We start from the raw sequence: 20,270 nt of genomic DNA on the forward strand, positions 1-20,270 counted from the left end.
TTGTTTCTCGATCGTTGATTGTATGTTACATACATATCAATTTAGGTAACACTTGTTTATCGTTGCTTCTTTATCCATTGCCACATTAATGGAAGGGATAAAAAAATTGGTTCATCGTCACCAAGATAGATTCCATGTGAGTTTTGTGTCTTTTCTTTACCCTGTTTCTAGCATTTATACTTGTTTGACTCTTTGACTATCCAACAGATGGAGACATTTACAAGTTCAAACAGGGGCTACCAAGCTGAACTCAATGTAGTTACATATTTCCAGAAGATACATGAGATTGAAGAAGACAAGTCAAAGTTCCGAATCCTTCTTGTAAGTTCATTTACAAAATCACATCACATGTAAGGAAATATAGATAATATGTTATGTTGTCTGAGGTTATGATTGGTAGCTGATCTTTTTGACAGATGATTAGTTGTCTTCCAGAGTTTTGGGCAGCATGCACGAGAGCTTATTACATCTGAACTTGCACTCAAGATCCTTTACATCTTAATTGAAGACCAAACTTTACCTAAAAGGAATCCATTCTTGCTCAACAGAACACTCCAAAATACCATTATAAAGGTTTCCTTTTTTCTTTAATATATTTTTTCATTAACAGTTTAACACATAAAACCTTCACATATTTCATGATATATAGATATATTATACTATATTATATTATGTTAATCTCTATTTATCTCTCAGGTGGTGCCAATTGAAAACTTGAATGGACGAAAAAAGGTTGAAGCAGGAGAGCTTTGTGAACGCATAAATGGATAATCAATATCAGTGTTCAAGGTTGGGCCATCATATCTTCGTCTTCTACTTCTGGAGATTTCTTTATCGAATGGTATAACAAAGAGGTTCAATTTATGCTTTACTCATGACTTTGTAAGTTACTAAAGTATACTTCATATATTATGACAAAAGTGGGGTTATTAAAGATTTTTCAGTTTTGGATTTAACCCTCTTGCTTATGCTTGGTTTTTATTGTTAAGCATATCTGTCAGCCTTGAGTACGTACCTGGATATTCGTTGATTTTTAGTATTCATCTAAGCTGTAAAATCCTTGCTGCTACCATCGACCTAATCACTTCTATACATGTAATCGGGTATGGAGAGCTTGTAGGTGCAAGTTTGTTGACTCTTATGTGCAAAAGGAATTGACAGATGGAAAAATGGTCCATTCTCAAAATTAAGCTTAAATCTATATGTATTCAAGCTTATGTTTTTATTTTTTCATTTGTAGTTCTATCTCTCTTTCACTCTCACATAACGTTGTTGATCATTAGGGTTTATATCGCCTCCCTCCTAGATTACATCAAGGTATGTTATCCTTACAAATTTCATCGATGAGTCTTTTATATGTTTTTAATGGAAGATCTCGGAGTCATTTCAATTTTGAATTGAGCCCCTTCTGAAGTTGATTTTGTTTATGGGTAAATACAAGTTTATTTGTGTTATTCAAAGGGCAATACAGATCCAAGTGTGTAGTTTCAACAGGAAGCAAGTTGGAGTCACCCTTTAGAATGTGTAACAAGAATGTTAGAAGTTACAGGGTATAGATGGAACCAGATTTTTGAGGTTGAGCTCTGGTAATGAGATAGTAGTGAACCTACGTTATGCAACCCACTGATGCTCTGTTTTTTCTGTCTCTCTAGCCACATGGGAAGGACATGGGATGCACTGGTGTGATGAACTACAAAGTAAAAGCAAGCATACACATGTGGGATCCAAATATGTCAGATCGATTTGAGTTCAATAGAAATATATCTTTTGGTGAGTATGTTTTTAATCATTGTACTTTTTTCATCAGTTGTATAAATACCTTATTCTGCCCAAAGTAATGGTTCTTGATTATAGTATAATGTCATGTTTGGTTTTCGTTTATTATAGATTGCTGATTTTTTTTTATTATAGATTGCTACTCCTAGGTTATGTTATGTGAAGATGAAAAAGAATGAAATTGGGCAGTTTTGTGTAATATTGTCCATAATAATGAGCTGAAATAATTGTAATATTTTCAAAGCATCATACTTTCAAATATCAAAATAAATTGAAACTAGAACAGTTTGCTATTATTTATTGCTTTTATCCCCTTTTGGGTCAAATGCAAGAACTAGCAATGTACCTTGCAATGTTCAGTTGTTTATCAAAAGTTTTAAAAACATTATATTTTTATTATTTTCCTATTAAAGCATCCCACTTCAAAAGTACAATGCTATAGTTGGGTATTCTTAGAATACAACCACCCAATTATAGCATTGTATCTTCAATGTACAATGCTTTAATAATTTTTTTTAAATAAAAAAACCCTGATTCTTTTAATAACATGACACTTAATGGAACCCACAAATTCTTACGGTCTTCATTGCCTTAATGAGATAGTAGTGAATATTGTTTTTTTATTATTATTTTCTTTCCCTTTATCCGGTTAGAAATTATATTATTTTCTTTGCTTGTACACCCAGTTGCAATGAGTTTTGGTTCTCATGAAAGGAGTTTATGTCCGTACCCAAGAAACATGGTGCAACAATGAGATACATACATTATTCTTAGATCCCAAGAGATGCATCATGATTTACTCGCAGTGGACATTTTTTATATTTTATGGTAAAAGCAGTGGACATTTTTTATGTTTTATGATAAAATGATAGATATTCATTATCTTCTACATGTGAATCTGATAATTGTAATTCTTTTTTCATTTAATATGCATTTATTAGGAATGGAAAAAGTCTTTTTTATAGAATAATTTTGTAAAAAATCAAGTTATATCTATTTGTCTGTCAAGGGTTTTAATCAATATTTCCAGATAATCGTGTATTTCAAATGATGATGTTTAAAACCAAAGCATATCTAAGATAATTGTTGGCAATATTACTTAAAAAATTTAAATATCACCATTTTTAGAACTTCTTACTATTAATTTTCTAAGTCGTTGCATATTATACAATGTCTTTAAAACAATCTTAATTGCTTTTATATAAGTTTTTGTGATTTAAAAGCAAACTTTTTAATACATGAAAGAGAAATTAAATATTTTCTTTCTTATTTTTTCCTACCCATTCTTCTACCACTTTTAGATGATCACAGGTGTAATATAAATTTATTAATTTTTATTAAATTTGACAAATGTCACAATTAAAGAAACCTATATGGATTCGTTGATTCCTACCTCCATATGCTTTTTGGAATATATGTTTCCGAAATGAAAATAATCATCAAAAGAAAACTTATACTCGAAATGAAACTAATCTCAATAAAAAAAGCATTGTCGTTGTATTGTGCGGGTTACAACTATTTGTTGCCGCAAAACCGACCGATAGCAACATGTATCTGCCTTCCATTTCTTTAAATATAACGTGTTTTCGAATGGTCCTTGTATAAGTAAATGCCGTTGTTTTGAGTATATTTTTTTAGTTAGTATTATCCGATGATTTAAAGTTCACAAAGATGTTATTGAAAATTTAACACATAAATGGTGCCCGTGGTTTCCCAGATTCTTAGTTTCCTACCCGAAAAGAAACTAATTACTGAAGCAAAGTATACGCTGCCTACCGCATTGAAATTAATCATTTTCCGCTGAAAATATACTTATGTAAATTCAATCGATATCACGTGGTTTCATTTTGGTTTGGTATACATTAAAGTAATCGTTGAACTGACACTAATATTTAGTCCCTATGATTCCAAAAATATGTTGAATTGAAACTAATGTTTGGTGATACTTGCAAATACATTAAAATAATTATTGTCCGTCGAAAAGAAACTGATTGCCGAATCATACATGTTTCTGAATAGAAATAATTATCAAAAGAAACTATTCGCACCCGTCGCTTGGCGCGGGTAAACGGCTAGTATATATATATATATATATATATATATATATATATATATATATATATATATATAGATCCGGTAAGAAATTTTTTTTGGTAGGAAGGTAAGAAGTTTTTTTTCTACATATTTTTTTGACGAACAAAATAAATGAATCACTAAATGATTCATTTGTAAGATGATTTACAAGAAAAAATTCCCATAAAAACATCTTTATGATTCATTTTTATGTAAATTAAGAAAAAATTCATTTTTATGACAATTTTAATGAATAACAGCAAAATCATTGTATAAATGAATCATCAAGATGTTTTTTTAAGAATTTTTTCTTGTGAATCATCTTACAATTGAATCATCTAATTATTCATTTTGTTTGTTCGCGAAAAAATATGTAGAAAAAAAACTTCTTACCTTCCTACCAAAAATTTCCTTCTTATTTGATCTTGACTCCTATATATATATATATATATATATATATATATATATATATATATATATATATATATATATATATATAGGGGAGCATTCAATCGAGAACATTTCTTATCGCGAGAACATTTGAGAACAAATTTGGACCACATAATTTTTTTAATTAAAATTATAAAATAATATTCAAATAAATCAAAAAAATAGTCACAAAGAATTAAAAAATCCACTAACAAACACCACTCACCACCCAACCAACACCACCCACCACCACCACCACCCGCCACCACCACCCATCACTAACCACCACCACCAACTACCACCCACCACCCATCACTACCCACCACCCACCATCACCCACCACCACCACCACAACCAACCACCACCCGCCACCACCATCACCACCCAACCACCACCACCTGCCACCACCACCCACCTCCACCGCCTGCCACCACCACCCACAACCCCTACCTACCACCCATCACCACCACCCGCCACCACCACCCATCACTACCCACCACCACCAACCACCACCCTCCACCACCACCCGTCACCACCACCCATCACTAACCACCACCACCAACCACTACCCATCACTACCCACCCACGACCGCCACCAACCACCACCCGCCACAATCACCACCCAACCACCACCACCCGCCACCACCACCCATCATCACTGCCCGCCACCACCACCAACAACCACTACCTACCACCCATCACCACCACCCGCCACCACCACCCACCACCACCACCACCACCACCACCAACCACCACCCGTCATCACCACCCATCACTACCCACCACCACCAATCACCACCAACCACCACCCGCCACCACCACCCATCACTACCCACCACCCACCACCAACCACCACCCGCCACCACCATCACCACCAACCACCACCCACCACCCACCACCAATCACTACCCACCACCACCCCCACCACCAACCACCACCCGCCGCTACCATCACCACCCAACCACCACCCGCCGCTACCACCCACCTCTACCACAAATCACCACCGCCTGCCACCACTACCCACAACCACTACCTACCACCCATCACCACCACCACCAACCACCACCCACCACCACCACCAAGCACCACCCACCACCCATCACTACCCACCACCACCACCACCACCAACCACCACCCGCCACCACCATCACCACCCACCACTATCACCACCCAAGTACCACCACCCGCCACCACCACCCATCACTACCCACCACCCATCACCACCTACCACCATCCGCCACCATAACCACCACCCACGACCACCACCACCAACCAACCACCACCCGCCACCACCACCCATCACTACCCACCACCCATCACTATACACCACCCACTATCACTCGCCACCACCACCCACCCACCACAACCACCACCACCACCAACCACCACCCGCCGCCACATCACAACCCAACCAGCACCACTCGCCACCACCACCCACCAAAACCATCACCTGTCACTATCACCACCACTTGCAACCACCCACCCACCCACCACCACCCATCACCACCACCACCACCACCAATCACCACCACACCGCCTCCACCACCCTCCGCCACCACCCTCACCCCCACCTACAAAGATTTGTTATTGTGTTTTTGATTCATTAGGTTTTCTTTTGTATATAATCACATGTGATTATATGTATCGAGTCACATGTGATTATATGTATCGAATCATATATGATTTATATGTTATTAAATACATATAATCACATGTGATTAAATACACGTGAAAAACTAGTGAATCGAAAATGCAAAAAATGAATATTGTCCACGTAAATCATATGTGATTAGATACATATAACTACATGTAATTATATGTATTTAATAAAATATTATTTACGTGGGCCGTATTTATTTTCGAGTTTTCGATTTAATAATTGACATCGTGTATTAAATCACATGTGATTATATGTATTTACTCACATATGATTTACATGAACAATATTTGTTTTCACGTGTTGATTCAATAGTTGTTCTTGTGTATTTAATCACATGTGATTATATATATTTAATAACACATGATTCGTATGGAAAATATTTAGTCTTGCGTCGATTCAATAATTGTTCTAATATATTTAATCACATGTGATTATATGTATTTAATCACATATGATTTATGTGAACAAGATTCATTATTTCTTTCTCAATTCAATTGTTGTACTCTTGTACTTAATCACATGTGATTATATGTATCAAATCACATATGATTTATAGTTAATATTCATGAGTCAATATTTTTTCTTATATATTTAATCATATGTGATTGTATGCATTAATCACATATGATTAATGTGGAAAAAGAAAAAGTATTTAACCAAAAACGCGAAAATGAATCTTGTTTACAGGAATCATATGTGACTAAATGTACAAGAACAACTATTGAACAAGAATGTGAAAATGAATATTGTCCATATAATCATATCTAATTGGATACATATAATCTCATGTGATTAAGCACACAAGAACAACAACTGAATCGAGAACGCGAAAATAAATATTTTCCACATTAATTCTATGTGATTAGATACATATAATCACATGTGATTATATGCATTTAATCATATATGATATATGTGGACAATATTTATCTTTGTGTTCTCGATTCAATAGTTGTTCTTGTGTGTATAATCATATGTGATTATATGTATTTAATCACATATGATTTATATAGACATCATTATTTTTTGTCCGTATAAATCATATGTGATTAGATACATATAATTATAGTGGCCAAAGAACAATTATTGAATCGAGAATGTGACAATGAATCTCATCCACATAAATCATATATGATTGGATACATATAATCACATGTGATTATATGTATTTAATCAGATATGATTTATGTGTATAATATTTATTTTTGTGGTTTCGACTGAATAATTGCTTTTGTGTAATTAATCACATGTGATTATATATATATATATATATATATATATATATATATATATATATATATATATATATATGTATATATATAATCATATATGATTTGAGGTGGACAAGATGCATTTTTTCCTTCTCGATTCAATAGTTGTGCTCATGTACTTAATCACATACGATTATACATATAATCACATGTGATAAAATACATGAGAACAACTATTGAATCGACAAAGCAAAAATGAATTATGTCCACATAAATCATATGTGATTAGATTCATATAATAACATGTGATTATATTTATTTAATCATATGTGATTAGATTCATAATCACAAAGCAAAAATGAAATACCTCCACCACCCACACCCACCCACCACCCACCAAAACCACCACCCATCACTATCACCACCACTTGCAACCACCCACCCACCCACCACCACCCATCACCACACACTACCACCACCAATCACCACCACCCCGCCTTCACCACCCCCACCTACAAAGATTTGTTATTGTGTTTTTGATTCATTAGGTTTTCTCTTGTATATAATCACATGTAATTATATGTATTGAGTCACATGTGATTATATATATCGAATCATATATGATTTATATGTTATTAAATACATATAATCATATGTGATTAAATACATGTGAAAAACTAGTGAATCGAGAATGCAAAAATGAATATTGTCTACGTAAATCATATGTGATTAGATACATATAACTACATGTGATTATATGTATTTAATAACATATTATTTACGTGGGCCGTATTTATTTTCGTGCTTTCGATTTAATAATTGGCATCGTGTATTAAATCACATGTGATTATATGTATTTAATCACATATGATTTACATGGACAATATTTGTTTTCATGTGTTGATTCAATAGTTGTTCTTGTGTATTTAATCACATGTGATTATATATATTTAATCACATATGATTCGTATGGAAAATATTTATTCTTGCGTCGATTCAATAATTGTTCTAATATATTTAATCACATGTGATTATATGTATTTAATCACATATGATTTATGTGGACAAGATTCATTATTTTCTTTCTCAATTCAATAGTTGTACTCATGTACTTAATCACATGTGATTATATGTATCAAATCGCATATGATTTATATTGATAATATTCATGAGTCAATATTGTTTCTTATGTATTTACTAATATGTGATTGTATGTATTAATCACATATGATTAATGTGGAAAAAGAAAAACTATTTAATCAAAAACACGAAAATGAATCTTTTGTACAAAAATCATATGTGACTAAATGTACAAGAACAACTATTGAACAAGAATGTGAAAATGAATATTGTCCAAATAAATAATATCTAATTAGATACATATAATCTCATGTAATTATGCACACAAGAACAACAACTGAATCGAGAACGCAAAAATAAATATTTTCCACATAAATTCTATGTGATTAGATACATATAATCACATGTGATTATATACATTTAATCACATATGATATATGTGGACAATATTTATCTTTGTGTTCTTGATTCAATAGTAGTTCTTGTGTGTATAATCATATGTGATTATATGTATCTAATCACATATGATTTATATAGACATCTTTATTTTTTGTCCGTATAAATCATATGTGATTAGATACATATAATCACATATGATTATATGTATTTAATCACATATGATTATAGTGGACAAAGAACAATTATTGAATCGAGAATGTGACAATGAATCTCATCCACATAAATCATATATGATTGGATACATATAATCACATGTGATTATATGTATTTAATCAGATATGATTTATGTGTACAATATTTATTTTTGTGGTTTCGACTGAATAATTGCTTTTGTGTAATTAATCACATGTGATTATATATATATATATATATATATATATATATATATATATATATATATATATATATATAATCACATAACCACTACTCTCACCCTATCCACCACCCTTCACCACCACCACCTCCCACCACCTATCACTACCACAACCACCACAAACCAACTTTCACGCATAACCCCCATCACTCACCACCCACCAACACCACCCGTCACTACTACCTACCACCTCTCCCACCTCCACCACCACCATGCACCGCCACTCATCTCCACCATATGACTACCACCCACTACCTATAACGACCAACACTATATGTGACTAAATGCTTATAATTGAATAAATCATGTGTGATTATATGTATATAATGACATAAATCACATGTGATTAAATACATATAATCATATGTGATTATACACATATGATTTATATAAACAACATTCGTTTCCATGTTTTCCATTTAATAATTTTTCTCTTGTACTTAATGTGACATCCCCAATTTCACGGCCAGAAAAGACCGATTTAATTTATGCTTTTAAAATAATTTCAGAGTAATCATTTGATTAAATGTGTTGCGGAATTTGTTCCCAGATAAACATGATAACTATGTTATCAAATCATTTCCGAAGAAATGAATTTTATTCACTTAAACCATTGGGATGTCATTGTCAATAAAAAAACATAAGCATAAACAAAACTTACATTCATTTACACTAGTGATCTACTTCTCTTTTAATCTCTCAGTGTAAAGCAACTTCGTATCGATACCTGTGATACAAATAAACTGAGTGGGTCAGGCTTGGGAGCCTGGTGAGCATATAGGGTTTTCAACCCACAATAAATAATAAACTTATTAAGTTCTCAGTCAATAATAAATTTATTAATTTCACCAACCAAAAATAACCCTAATTACCCATTCCCATTATCCTCACTTTACGTACCTAAAACAACTATCACAAGGGACCTATCCTAAGGATTATCACTAAGGGTGACAACATTGCTTTGGGGGTTCCTTAGCAAGTTATGTCAAATAAAACAAACATCGGGGTGACAACATTGCTTTCCCTCAGCAAGTTATGTCAAACAAGACATCCTAACATAAAACAACCAACAAGGTGACAACATTGCTTTCCTTCAGCAATTTATGCCAAATAGGCACGAAATCACATCGTCGCCATGTGCTAGTCCATAGCTCTTATTCATCGACGGTATTTCCCACGGGAGTTTTCCCCCCGCAATACATGTCAATGGGTTTTCCTTATACTAAGTTCATAGCTCTTATTTATCGACGGTATTTCCCACGGGAGTTTTCCCCGCAATACATGTCAATGGGTTTTCCATACAGCTGATGAACATACTTAAGGGGTTTCCCCAGCCTTACATGCCCTAAAGGCACTCATGAGGGGAATAGAGTACAGCGAATGAACACTTAAGTCCATTAACACCTACAGGTTACGAGCCTGCTAGTGTTCCACAGACCATCAAAACAGTCCATGGTTGTCATCCATACTCTGCTGAATGACGGGGGTTTTAGAGTACAGCGAATGAACACTCAAGTCCATTAACACCTACAGGTTGCGAGCCTGCTAGTGTTCCGCAGATCGTCTAGAACAGTCCATGGTTGTCATCCCTACTCTGCTGAATGACGGGGGTAAATGTTGGGTAAGGGCTTTTCTCATATTGCACCACTCACGCCAACATTTGGGTAAAAGCTTTTCCCATATTTCACCACTTACTCTCAACTCATGATCTATATCACTGATCATCTCATCTATCCAACTCACCTTTCATCACACACCCACTATTTAACTCATGATCTATATCACTAACTCATGAAGCTCGTCCGATCACTTCATAAAAGAACAAAGACTCCAAAGCTCTTCCAAATAAAAGTATAGGGAAAATACTGATAAAGTACTCCCGTACGCTCCCGTACCCCGACGCGTAATAGTGTCAAAAGGAAGAACTAATGGATGAACACATAGTTCAAAAACACCTAATGAACATATAGTTCAAACATACGTACCGATTACAAGTCTACTAACGTTCCACTGGGCTATCTAAAATAGTCTGTGGCCGTTGTCTATACTCTGCTAGATGACTAGATCATCTTAAACATCGATACCTCTCATCACTTTTATTTCATCACACATCATCTAATTCATCTACCCATGTTTTACCCAACATATTTGTAGATAAAAATATATATACAGTTTAAAACTTGTATAAAACATCAATTCAACAGTCACCTCAAATAAACAATTAATATATTTACACATAGCACGTATTTTAAGGTAAATACTTCATATCTATGTGTAAGGTGAAAGTGACTATACACTCACTTGATTTAATGAAAATCGGGCAGCAATTCGTTTCCTAAAAAGATCGTTTCTAATAAAACCGGGAGTTTTATTGAGAAACCGGGCTCTGCGAGGGTCGGGCTTCGAAACCGAAAAGATAAATTTTCCGGGCCTTTGGTCACTCCGGGACGTGTTCCGGGCGTTGGAAATGATCTCGGGGCATCGGGGGAGGTCAAAATGCTAAAAATATGAGTTTAGGGGTGAAAAAGGGCAAAATCCCAAAATTACCCGGGAAGTCTCACAACCCTCTATTTATAGGGGGAAACTTCTGATCGGACGGCTGAGAAGCCTCCAGGTGGCAAAGATCCGAAGCTCGCAGGACATAGGCTCGCATGTGGCTGCGCATGCGAGGCCCTCGCTGGCATGATCTGATTGGACCGAAGTCCGGGTCCGATGAGGGAAGCTCGTGGCTTCTGCGAGGGTTCGGACACAAGGAAAAGAGGGCACGCGTCGGATGACTCAGCAACATTCCGGACAGATGGCACATGCGAGGCGAAGACACGTGGCCGAAGTCCACGTGTGCAAAAATTCCCGGTTTTGGCATTATTCCTCGATTTTCGCGCCAAAACTTCTAAAATCCATAACTTTCGCATACGAGCTCCGTTTTTTACGTTCTTTATATGCACGCGTAGGTAAAATTACGCTCTACAACTTTCGTTTAGACTTCGTTGGCTAATTTTGACTTTAATTTTTATATTATTATTTTTAACAGACCGGGACAGGAAATCTGTTAAAAATTCATAACTTCTTCATCCGACGTCCGTTTTCGTCAGACTTTTTACCATTGTGCTACTAATCACGAGACCTTCGATTCTCGTTTAGGTCGTGTCGGCTAAAAATCACTCGATCTAAAATTCGAGTTTTTAGCTGTCTACTGCTAAGCTGAAACTTCGAAAAATCATAACTTCCTCATACGAAGTCAGATTTGGACGTTCTTTTTATACTTACTCTCGGTTTAACGAAATCTACGAGTTTCGTTTAGATCATTAAGGCCAAAAAGTAGTTTATCGAAAACTCACTTTTTACGACATTCGGCCCCGTGCCGGTTTTGTCGCGAAACTTCGACAGGTCATAACTTCTTCGTTATAACTCGGATTTCGGCATTCTTTATATATCCGTAATCCTTGTCACGCCCACTACAAGTTTCTTAATAGATATCGGCTTTATCTAATATTTATTTTTGACGCTCATTTTTATTCTTAATTAATTAAACCCTAATAATTAAGCATAAAACACATAGTATTTACATAATTCCCTTTCATTTCTTCCAAATGAGTTACAAAGGTTAACCTAGACCATTATGTCAATATTAATGCCTAGCCTAGAAACACGGGCGTTACACTTAATCATATCTGATTATATTTATTTAATCACTTATGATTAATATGAACAAAGATTTGTTTTCATGTTCTTGATTCAATAGTTGTTCTCGTGTATATAATCAAATTTGATTATATATAGTTAATCACATATGAATTATATGGACAAGATTCGTTATTGAATTGAGAACGCAAAAAAGAATTTTATCCACCTAAATCATTTGTGATTAGATACATAAAATCAAATGTGATTATATGCGTTTAATCACATATGATTTATAAATCATATGTGATTAGATACATATAATCACATGTAACTATATGTATTTAATCACATGTGATTTATGTGGACAATATTTTTTCGTGTTTTTGATTCAATAATTGGTATCGTGTATTTAATTATATGTGATTATCTATATTTAATCACATGTGATTTATGTGCAAAAGATTCATTTTTTTGTTCTTGTTTCAATAGTTGTTTTCGTGTTTTTAATCACATATGATTATATATATTTAATCACATATGATTTATATGGACAATATTAATTTTTGCATCGATTCAACAACTTTTTTCATTTGTTATTTACATATGATTAATGTATACAAAGAACAAGTGTTGAATCGAAAAAGCAAAAACGAATCGTGTGCAAATAAATCAAATATGATTAAATACATATAATCGCATGTGATTAAATATATGAGAACAATTATGTAATCGAGAACGCGAAAACTTACATTGTCCATATAATTAATTAAATTAACAATATTAATAAATCTTCAAAGAATATTATTAGCCTACCATTGGAATTTATGAAAATTAATTGTATTGCTTTATATTAACAATTAGTAAGATCATAAAATGGACTAAAGTAGAAAAAAAAAATTATAAATTTTTTTTCACTTTTTAAAAAATTTCCCTCTATATCATTTAGAAATTATTTTTTTGTGCGAAAGTGATGTATTTTCAAACTATTTTTTTAAGCTTTTCTTTAAAACATTTGAATACAATTTTGCGGCAATAGTTCGGCATTTATGTTAATAACGAGCAATGGTCCTTTTCTTTCCTTTCCATAATTTTAATATTTTTGTGATGATCTCATTAATAAATTATAATTTATATGAATTTTATTACAAAAGGGACAATGGGTAAAACGTTTTTTTATGCAACCAATTTACATTGTTTTACCAATTTATGCAACATGGATTTCTTAACAATTTGTGGTGTGTGTTTGCAAGAAAGATGTTTATATTTTTGTGAGAAATCAGAACATAGAGTAAAGTGTAAGTACTAAGCAGTGAAATTTTGAATAAGTGATTGCCGCAACCATACACCAATAAAATAGAAACAATTAAAAATATATTATGTTGGTAGATCAAACCTCTTATTCGCAGATCTTTCCTTCAATTTGCAGATCTTTACTTACATTTGCAGATCTTAACAGATCAAAGACTCCAACTGTTGATAAGAGGTGGTCTAAGTTATTATAGCTAAAAATTGTATCAATAAAAACATTATATGGTTAGTTATTCATCATGGTATGTTATTTCCATTAACATATACAAAAATGAACAAAGTTTATCTAACTTCCACTTATGTATCAGATCTATATGAAGCCCAGAAAATCATTTAAGCACTACTACAAACAGAAAAACAAAAATATAATTCTATGTCAAAATTTTAGGCTACAATGTGTTCATTTTCCTACTCCCTTATTCTTAGGCATTACATCAAACACTTGGAATGCGTCATCAAATGGCCCATAGAACTTACCAATTTCTAGCAATAAGGCCAATTTACCAAATGAATTGCATCTTACTAAGAGACAGGGATGAATCGATTATGAAACAAAGGAACAACATTAATGGAAACCCATTCCAAATCAAAATTGACAGAAAGAAATCCGAATTTTGAGGGAAAAGTATGTTAAGAACATATAAATATTATCAACATTACATGAGGATATGAGGAAAGAAATGCTAATCAATGCTTATTGAAACGATTTTTAACCTGATTTACTAGAGAACGAAGCACAATGAAGAGGTACAACACCGATTTTTGTCTTAAAGGCCCGTCGAAATTGGTGGTCAATCAAGTGCATTCTCTTCCAGATTTCATAAAATTATTTCAAATAATGGTTGAGCGTCGACCTCATCAATGATCGGTCATCAATTAGATATGTCTTTCATCACTCAACAGTCTCTTAAGGTAATAATCAAATAGTCTTTGTTTATGGTTGAGAAGACATACCAAGCCTCACAAACGAGGTTAAAAGCTTTATTGGTGAAGGGGAACTTATTATGGTTGGGATCTAGAAGCTCGTATAACTGACTGAATCGTTTTCTGATCAGATCAATGACTAATGAATCGTACGTATGGCAAACAGAATGAGGTGGTTTTCGAAGGTACGAGGAGTAGAGGCAGTGGTGCAGTGGTTCCGGCTGCGGCAATGTGGTGGTTCCGGCGACGGTAGTGCGGTGATCTTTGTGGTTGTCTAATGATCTTCACGGTGGTGTTAAAACGACGTATTGGTATACTAGTGTAGCATTTTATAATAACAAATAAACTGTGGCTGGAAATTGTTCTCGCAATAAAAAATGTTCTCGATTGAACATATATATATATATATATATATACACACACATATATATATATATATATATATATATATATATATATATATATATATATATATATATATATATATATATATATACATATATATATATGATTGGAGAACTAAATTAAGGGAGAGAACCAACAAACTTTTTATCTACAATGAATTTAGTTACCAAATTTCACATGTGTATGTTAATACATATATGTACGAGGTGTGCGAAAAAATATTGAAATAAAATTTACTTGCTTGTATATATGAATATTTTTTTGAAAAAATATGTATGCATAAAAAAATATAAATATGCATTAAAAACGCATTTTTTTTGAAAAATTCTTTTTTTAATCTTTATTTTCTAAATATAAGGCATATTTTCGTATATTTAAAATTTTTATAATTTTTTTTCAATTAATTATTTTTTTTAAATCTACGAAAATATTCCTTAAATTTCGAAATTAATAATTGAAAAAATTATTTTTCAAAAAAATACATTTTTAATGCATATTCATATTTTTTTGTGTATATGCATTAAAAAATGCATTTTCAAAAACAACAATGAACTTTTAAAATAGAACCAAAAAGAGCAATGAGTTTCAAAATATAACCTAAAACATCAATGAACTTTGAAAATAGAACCAAAAACAGCAATTAACTTTTAAAATTGAACCAAAAACAACAATGCACTTTGAAAATATAACAAAAAAAAATGCACTTTGAAAATTGAACCAAAAATAGCAATGGACTTTAAAAATATAACCAAAAACAGCAATGCACTTTCAAAATATAACCAAAAACAGCAATGCACTTTGAAAATAGAACCAAAAACAATAATGAACTTTTAAAATAAAACCAAAAACTGCAATGCACTTTCAAAATATAATCCAAAACAACATTGCACTTTGAAAATAGAACCAAAAGTATATACATATGCTATGCGTAAGAATAAGTATACACATATGAATAAGTATATGCATATACATAAGTATATACATATGCATATGAATATACATAAGTATATGCATATGAATATGCATAAGAATAAGTATATTTATATGCATAAGAATAAGTATATGCATATGCATATACATATGTAGAATAATAAGTATAGTCATATGCATAAGAATAAGTAGATGCATATGAATATGAATAAGTATATGTGTATACATGTGAATAAGTATTTGCATATGATTATTACTAAAATTTCGAAGTTAATAATTGAAAAAATATTTTTTCACAAAAATGCATTTTTAATGCATATTTTTTTGTGTATATGCATATTTTAAAAAACATATGCATATGCACATGCACATTTGAAAAAGCCATTTTTAATACTTTTATATGCATAAGAGTAAGCATATGTATATGCATATACATATACATATGAATAAATATATGCATATGCATAAGAATAAGTATATGACATATACATATTCATAAGTATATGCATATTCAAATGCATAAATATGCATATTAATAAGCATATGTATATGGATATGAATAAGTATATATATATATATATATATATATATATATATATATATATATATATATATATATATATGCATAATAATAAGTATATTATATGCATATGCATAATAATAAGTATATGCATATGAATAACATATGCATAGGAATAAGTACATGCATAATAATAAGTATATGCATATGCGTAATAATAAGTATATGCATATGCTATGCATAAGAATAAGTTTGTGCATATGAATAACTATATTCATATTTGTAAGTATATGCAATGCATATAAATGTATGCATATGCATATGATGCATATCAATATGCATATGATGCATATCAATATGCATATATGGTTAAGCTACCTTTTTTTATAATGACAAAATAGAAGAATTATGACTATGATTAATACCATCAAATATTTGCAATACTGACAATTAGCAAACACGTTACTTTGCTTAAAACAAGAAAAGGGAAAATTCTAATTTTTATGAAACCCATAATTCAATTTTTTTTCCAATCCCATGTACGATTTCAATCATTCTGGCATGTTATTTCCCTCTTTTTCGCCTTAATTAGTGTGACCAAATGATTCAAAGTAACAAAAGGGTGTATGAAATTGAATTAATATGCATATTAATATATAACCAAAAGCTAAAGTATCAGTTAAACTACAAAAAAACGAATGTATATGGTTAATAAGCAGCATAAAAAACATTATAATATGAATATGCATGGCCAAGAAGGGCAAGAACATTATCCTGGTCTCCATCTAACAAAAAATACTTCACAATCACAAGCATATAACTTTTTAATGCATCAAACTTTTTGAAGACACCAAAAATCTTTGCAATGAATATATCAGAAGCAACAGATATGAAGCTGCATTTTCTTACTGTTGAAACTTTTAATAATATGTTCATTTACCTACAAAGAAGAATAGTGAATAATTTTTTATCTGTTCTAAACTCGTGATGACATCAGCATAATGCTACTAAAATTTATTATTTATACTTTCTTCTTTTTGTCTCTTTCTAAAGGAAACATGGCCTTAAATACTCGCCTATATGACCCATCATTACATGCCACCAATGTTGTTCTAATATAATAGCCCTTACTACGTGTCAATTTTCCATTAGTAATTAAAGGCTAAAATGGTAAAAGTATCAAGATCAGCTTCATTAAGTTTACCTGATATACCTAAAAGATATATCATACATGAAAATCTTTCTTCTTGTGGTTTAATGTTAAACTTTTCAATCATTAATGTGAAATATTTTCATCCATCTTTGACTTTTCCTGCATGTGCACATGCTGATAAGACGGATATGAAAGTTATACTTGTAGGGGATATGTTTGTGTTAAGCATGTGTTGGAAAAGATCTAATGCTTCTATTTGAAACCCATGATTTGAGTAGCCTGTGATTAGGGATTTAAGTGTGACTATATTGTGCTCTGGCATTTTGTCGTACAGTTGGTGTGCGTCCAATAAGTTTCCACATTTTGAGTGCATGGTGATTAGTGAACTGTGTATAGAGATTTTGTTTGATGGGATGTTGGATTTAAGAGCAAGAGAATGAATCAGTTTGCCTTGAGATGGATTGGGAGATGAGAATAGAAACATTAGAATTCAAGAAAATCAGATGAATACAATGAAATTACGGAGATGGAAAAAGATAAAACCCATATTCTTTCTAATGTCTAAAGAAATAAAAATAAAGGACTTGAATTTGGGGAGAAACGAAATTCTAAAAATAACAAGCAAAGAACCCTATGAACTAGAACGGGAACGAGATACAAATTTGAGAAAATCAAGTTGGGGACTGTTTTCTTAGAGAAAATCTCAATTTGGTTTCGGATTAAATTAATCAGATAGATGAATATTGATATTGATACAACTAGAGAAAAACTCAATTTCCATTGATTACACAAACAAAGGAGAGAAGACATTGATATTGATACAACCAAAGCTACAGGAGACAACTTTGCAATCAATAATGAAAGCTTGAAAAATATAAAATCTTATGCGTCTAATAGATGCATAACTTTTTTTCTTGTTTTAAATATGAAGTTATTTGATGGTAATCTGAAAATCAATTGACTTTCTCTAATTAGGGTAACATTTATGTGTGTTGTTGAACACCAGAAGCGAGTATAACAAAATTAGAACCCAAATTTTGTAGAAACATACTTGAAAAACAAGAGTGTCTCTCAAATGGGTGTGTTGTTCCAATTTGATGGGCGTTTGAGTGATGTGTCGTCCTTGGAACAAACAAATGTGTTGTAGATGGAAGCAGATAATAACCATTTACATAGAAGATGAAGCGTTGAAGGAGAAACGACATTACGAAAGATTGAATCGATGTAGCGGAGGTTGGGATAATTGGGATCAATTTGAGGGTTTGAGAGAGAAGGAAGAGCATAATTGGGATCGATCGGAGATGATGGGATCGATTGGAGAGATTGAGAAAAGAGGGAGAGAACCTGCTATGATCTCCAAGGAAGAATAGGTTAGGGTGTGTCGATCGATGAAGCAAAGCGATTCAAAGCGAAGGAAAGAAATATACAATTCGGTTGTTTGCTCCTCCAAAATAAGTTCGCTGCCAACAGTCTCCTCATTTTATGTAAATAAATCCCAAACAGATCTTAGTTAGAGTGATATAGTATGTGGAAAGCGTAGAAAACTTAAGGTGTAGCCCAGCGGTATCCGGTGTTGCCCTCCCTCCTTGAGGTTGAGGGTTCAAGTTCCGTCGTGGACATAGGTGGATTTAAGGTGTAGTTTAGGAGTAGGTTAGATTTGCCGTTTAAAAAAAAAAAAAAAAAAAAAAATGGAAAGCTTAGAAAACTTTATCTACCCCTTTACGAATTAAATGTCACATTATGTACATATGGTTTGATCTAAAGTTATGGATTAAAGTTACGCGATTGCATGATATGGTCTCATTTTAAAACATCATGGCACATTTTTTATAAAGGAGGATTGTTAAATATACCGGAAAAACCCCAAGTTTTGTTACCTTTTATTCTATAATTAGGGGACTACCAACAAAATCTTTCAAAGAAACCTGTTGGTTTTTAAATACCGAGTAAAATGTCAACCACAAGGAATTTCAATGACAATCTAAGTCAAACATTTTCTTAATAACGAAGCCAAACCATTTCTAAACATAGACAATAATCTCGTTTTCTAGAAGCCAAATCAAACATTCTGTCTATATATTTGTACCCAATTTTAAGATCATCTTGAATGGTCCAAATATATTATTTCCATTGAAATAGACGACAATCTTTTCGATGATATGAATGAAGAATGTATCTCCTGTTTTAAAACTAGATTCTGATATTTACCTTTAGATGTCAAAACGGACTATTTCCAAGACCTTATATTATAATCAATTTTGTATATTTTGCAATGCCAAATACCTTAATTTGCTTACAAGAATCTGAAGATATTTTTCCTTGCATTCATTGATGTGTATTCTTCT

At 32.5% G+C, this 20,270-nt stretch overlaps 1 long non-coding RNA gene across 1 annotated transcript; it reads left to right on the forward strand.

Moving 5' to 3' along the window:
• The first annotated feature begins 243 nt into the window (after positions 1-243).
• On the forward strand, positions 244-743 carry LOC145108034 (uncharacterized). The gene is made up of 3 exons (XR_013708055.1): positions 244-321; positions 417-573; positions 697-743. It is a non-coding gene; the product is annotated as an uncharacterized LOC145108034 (long non-coding RNA).
• The last annotated feature ends 19,527 nt before the right edge of the window (positions 744-20,270 follow it).

This window comes from Lactuca virosa, chromosome 4 (genome assembly GCF_052849685.1).
Source record: "Lactuca virosa cultivar CGN04683 chromosome 4, Lactuca_virosa_CGN04683_v6, whole genome shotgun sequence".
Lineage (NCBI taxonomy): Eukaryota > Viridiplantae > Streptophyta > Magnoliopsida > Asterales > Asteraceae > Lactuca > Lactuca virosa.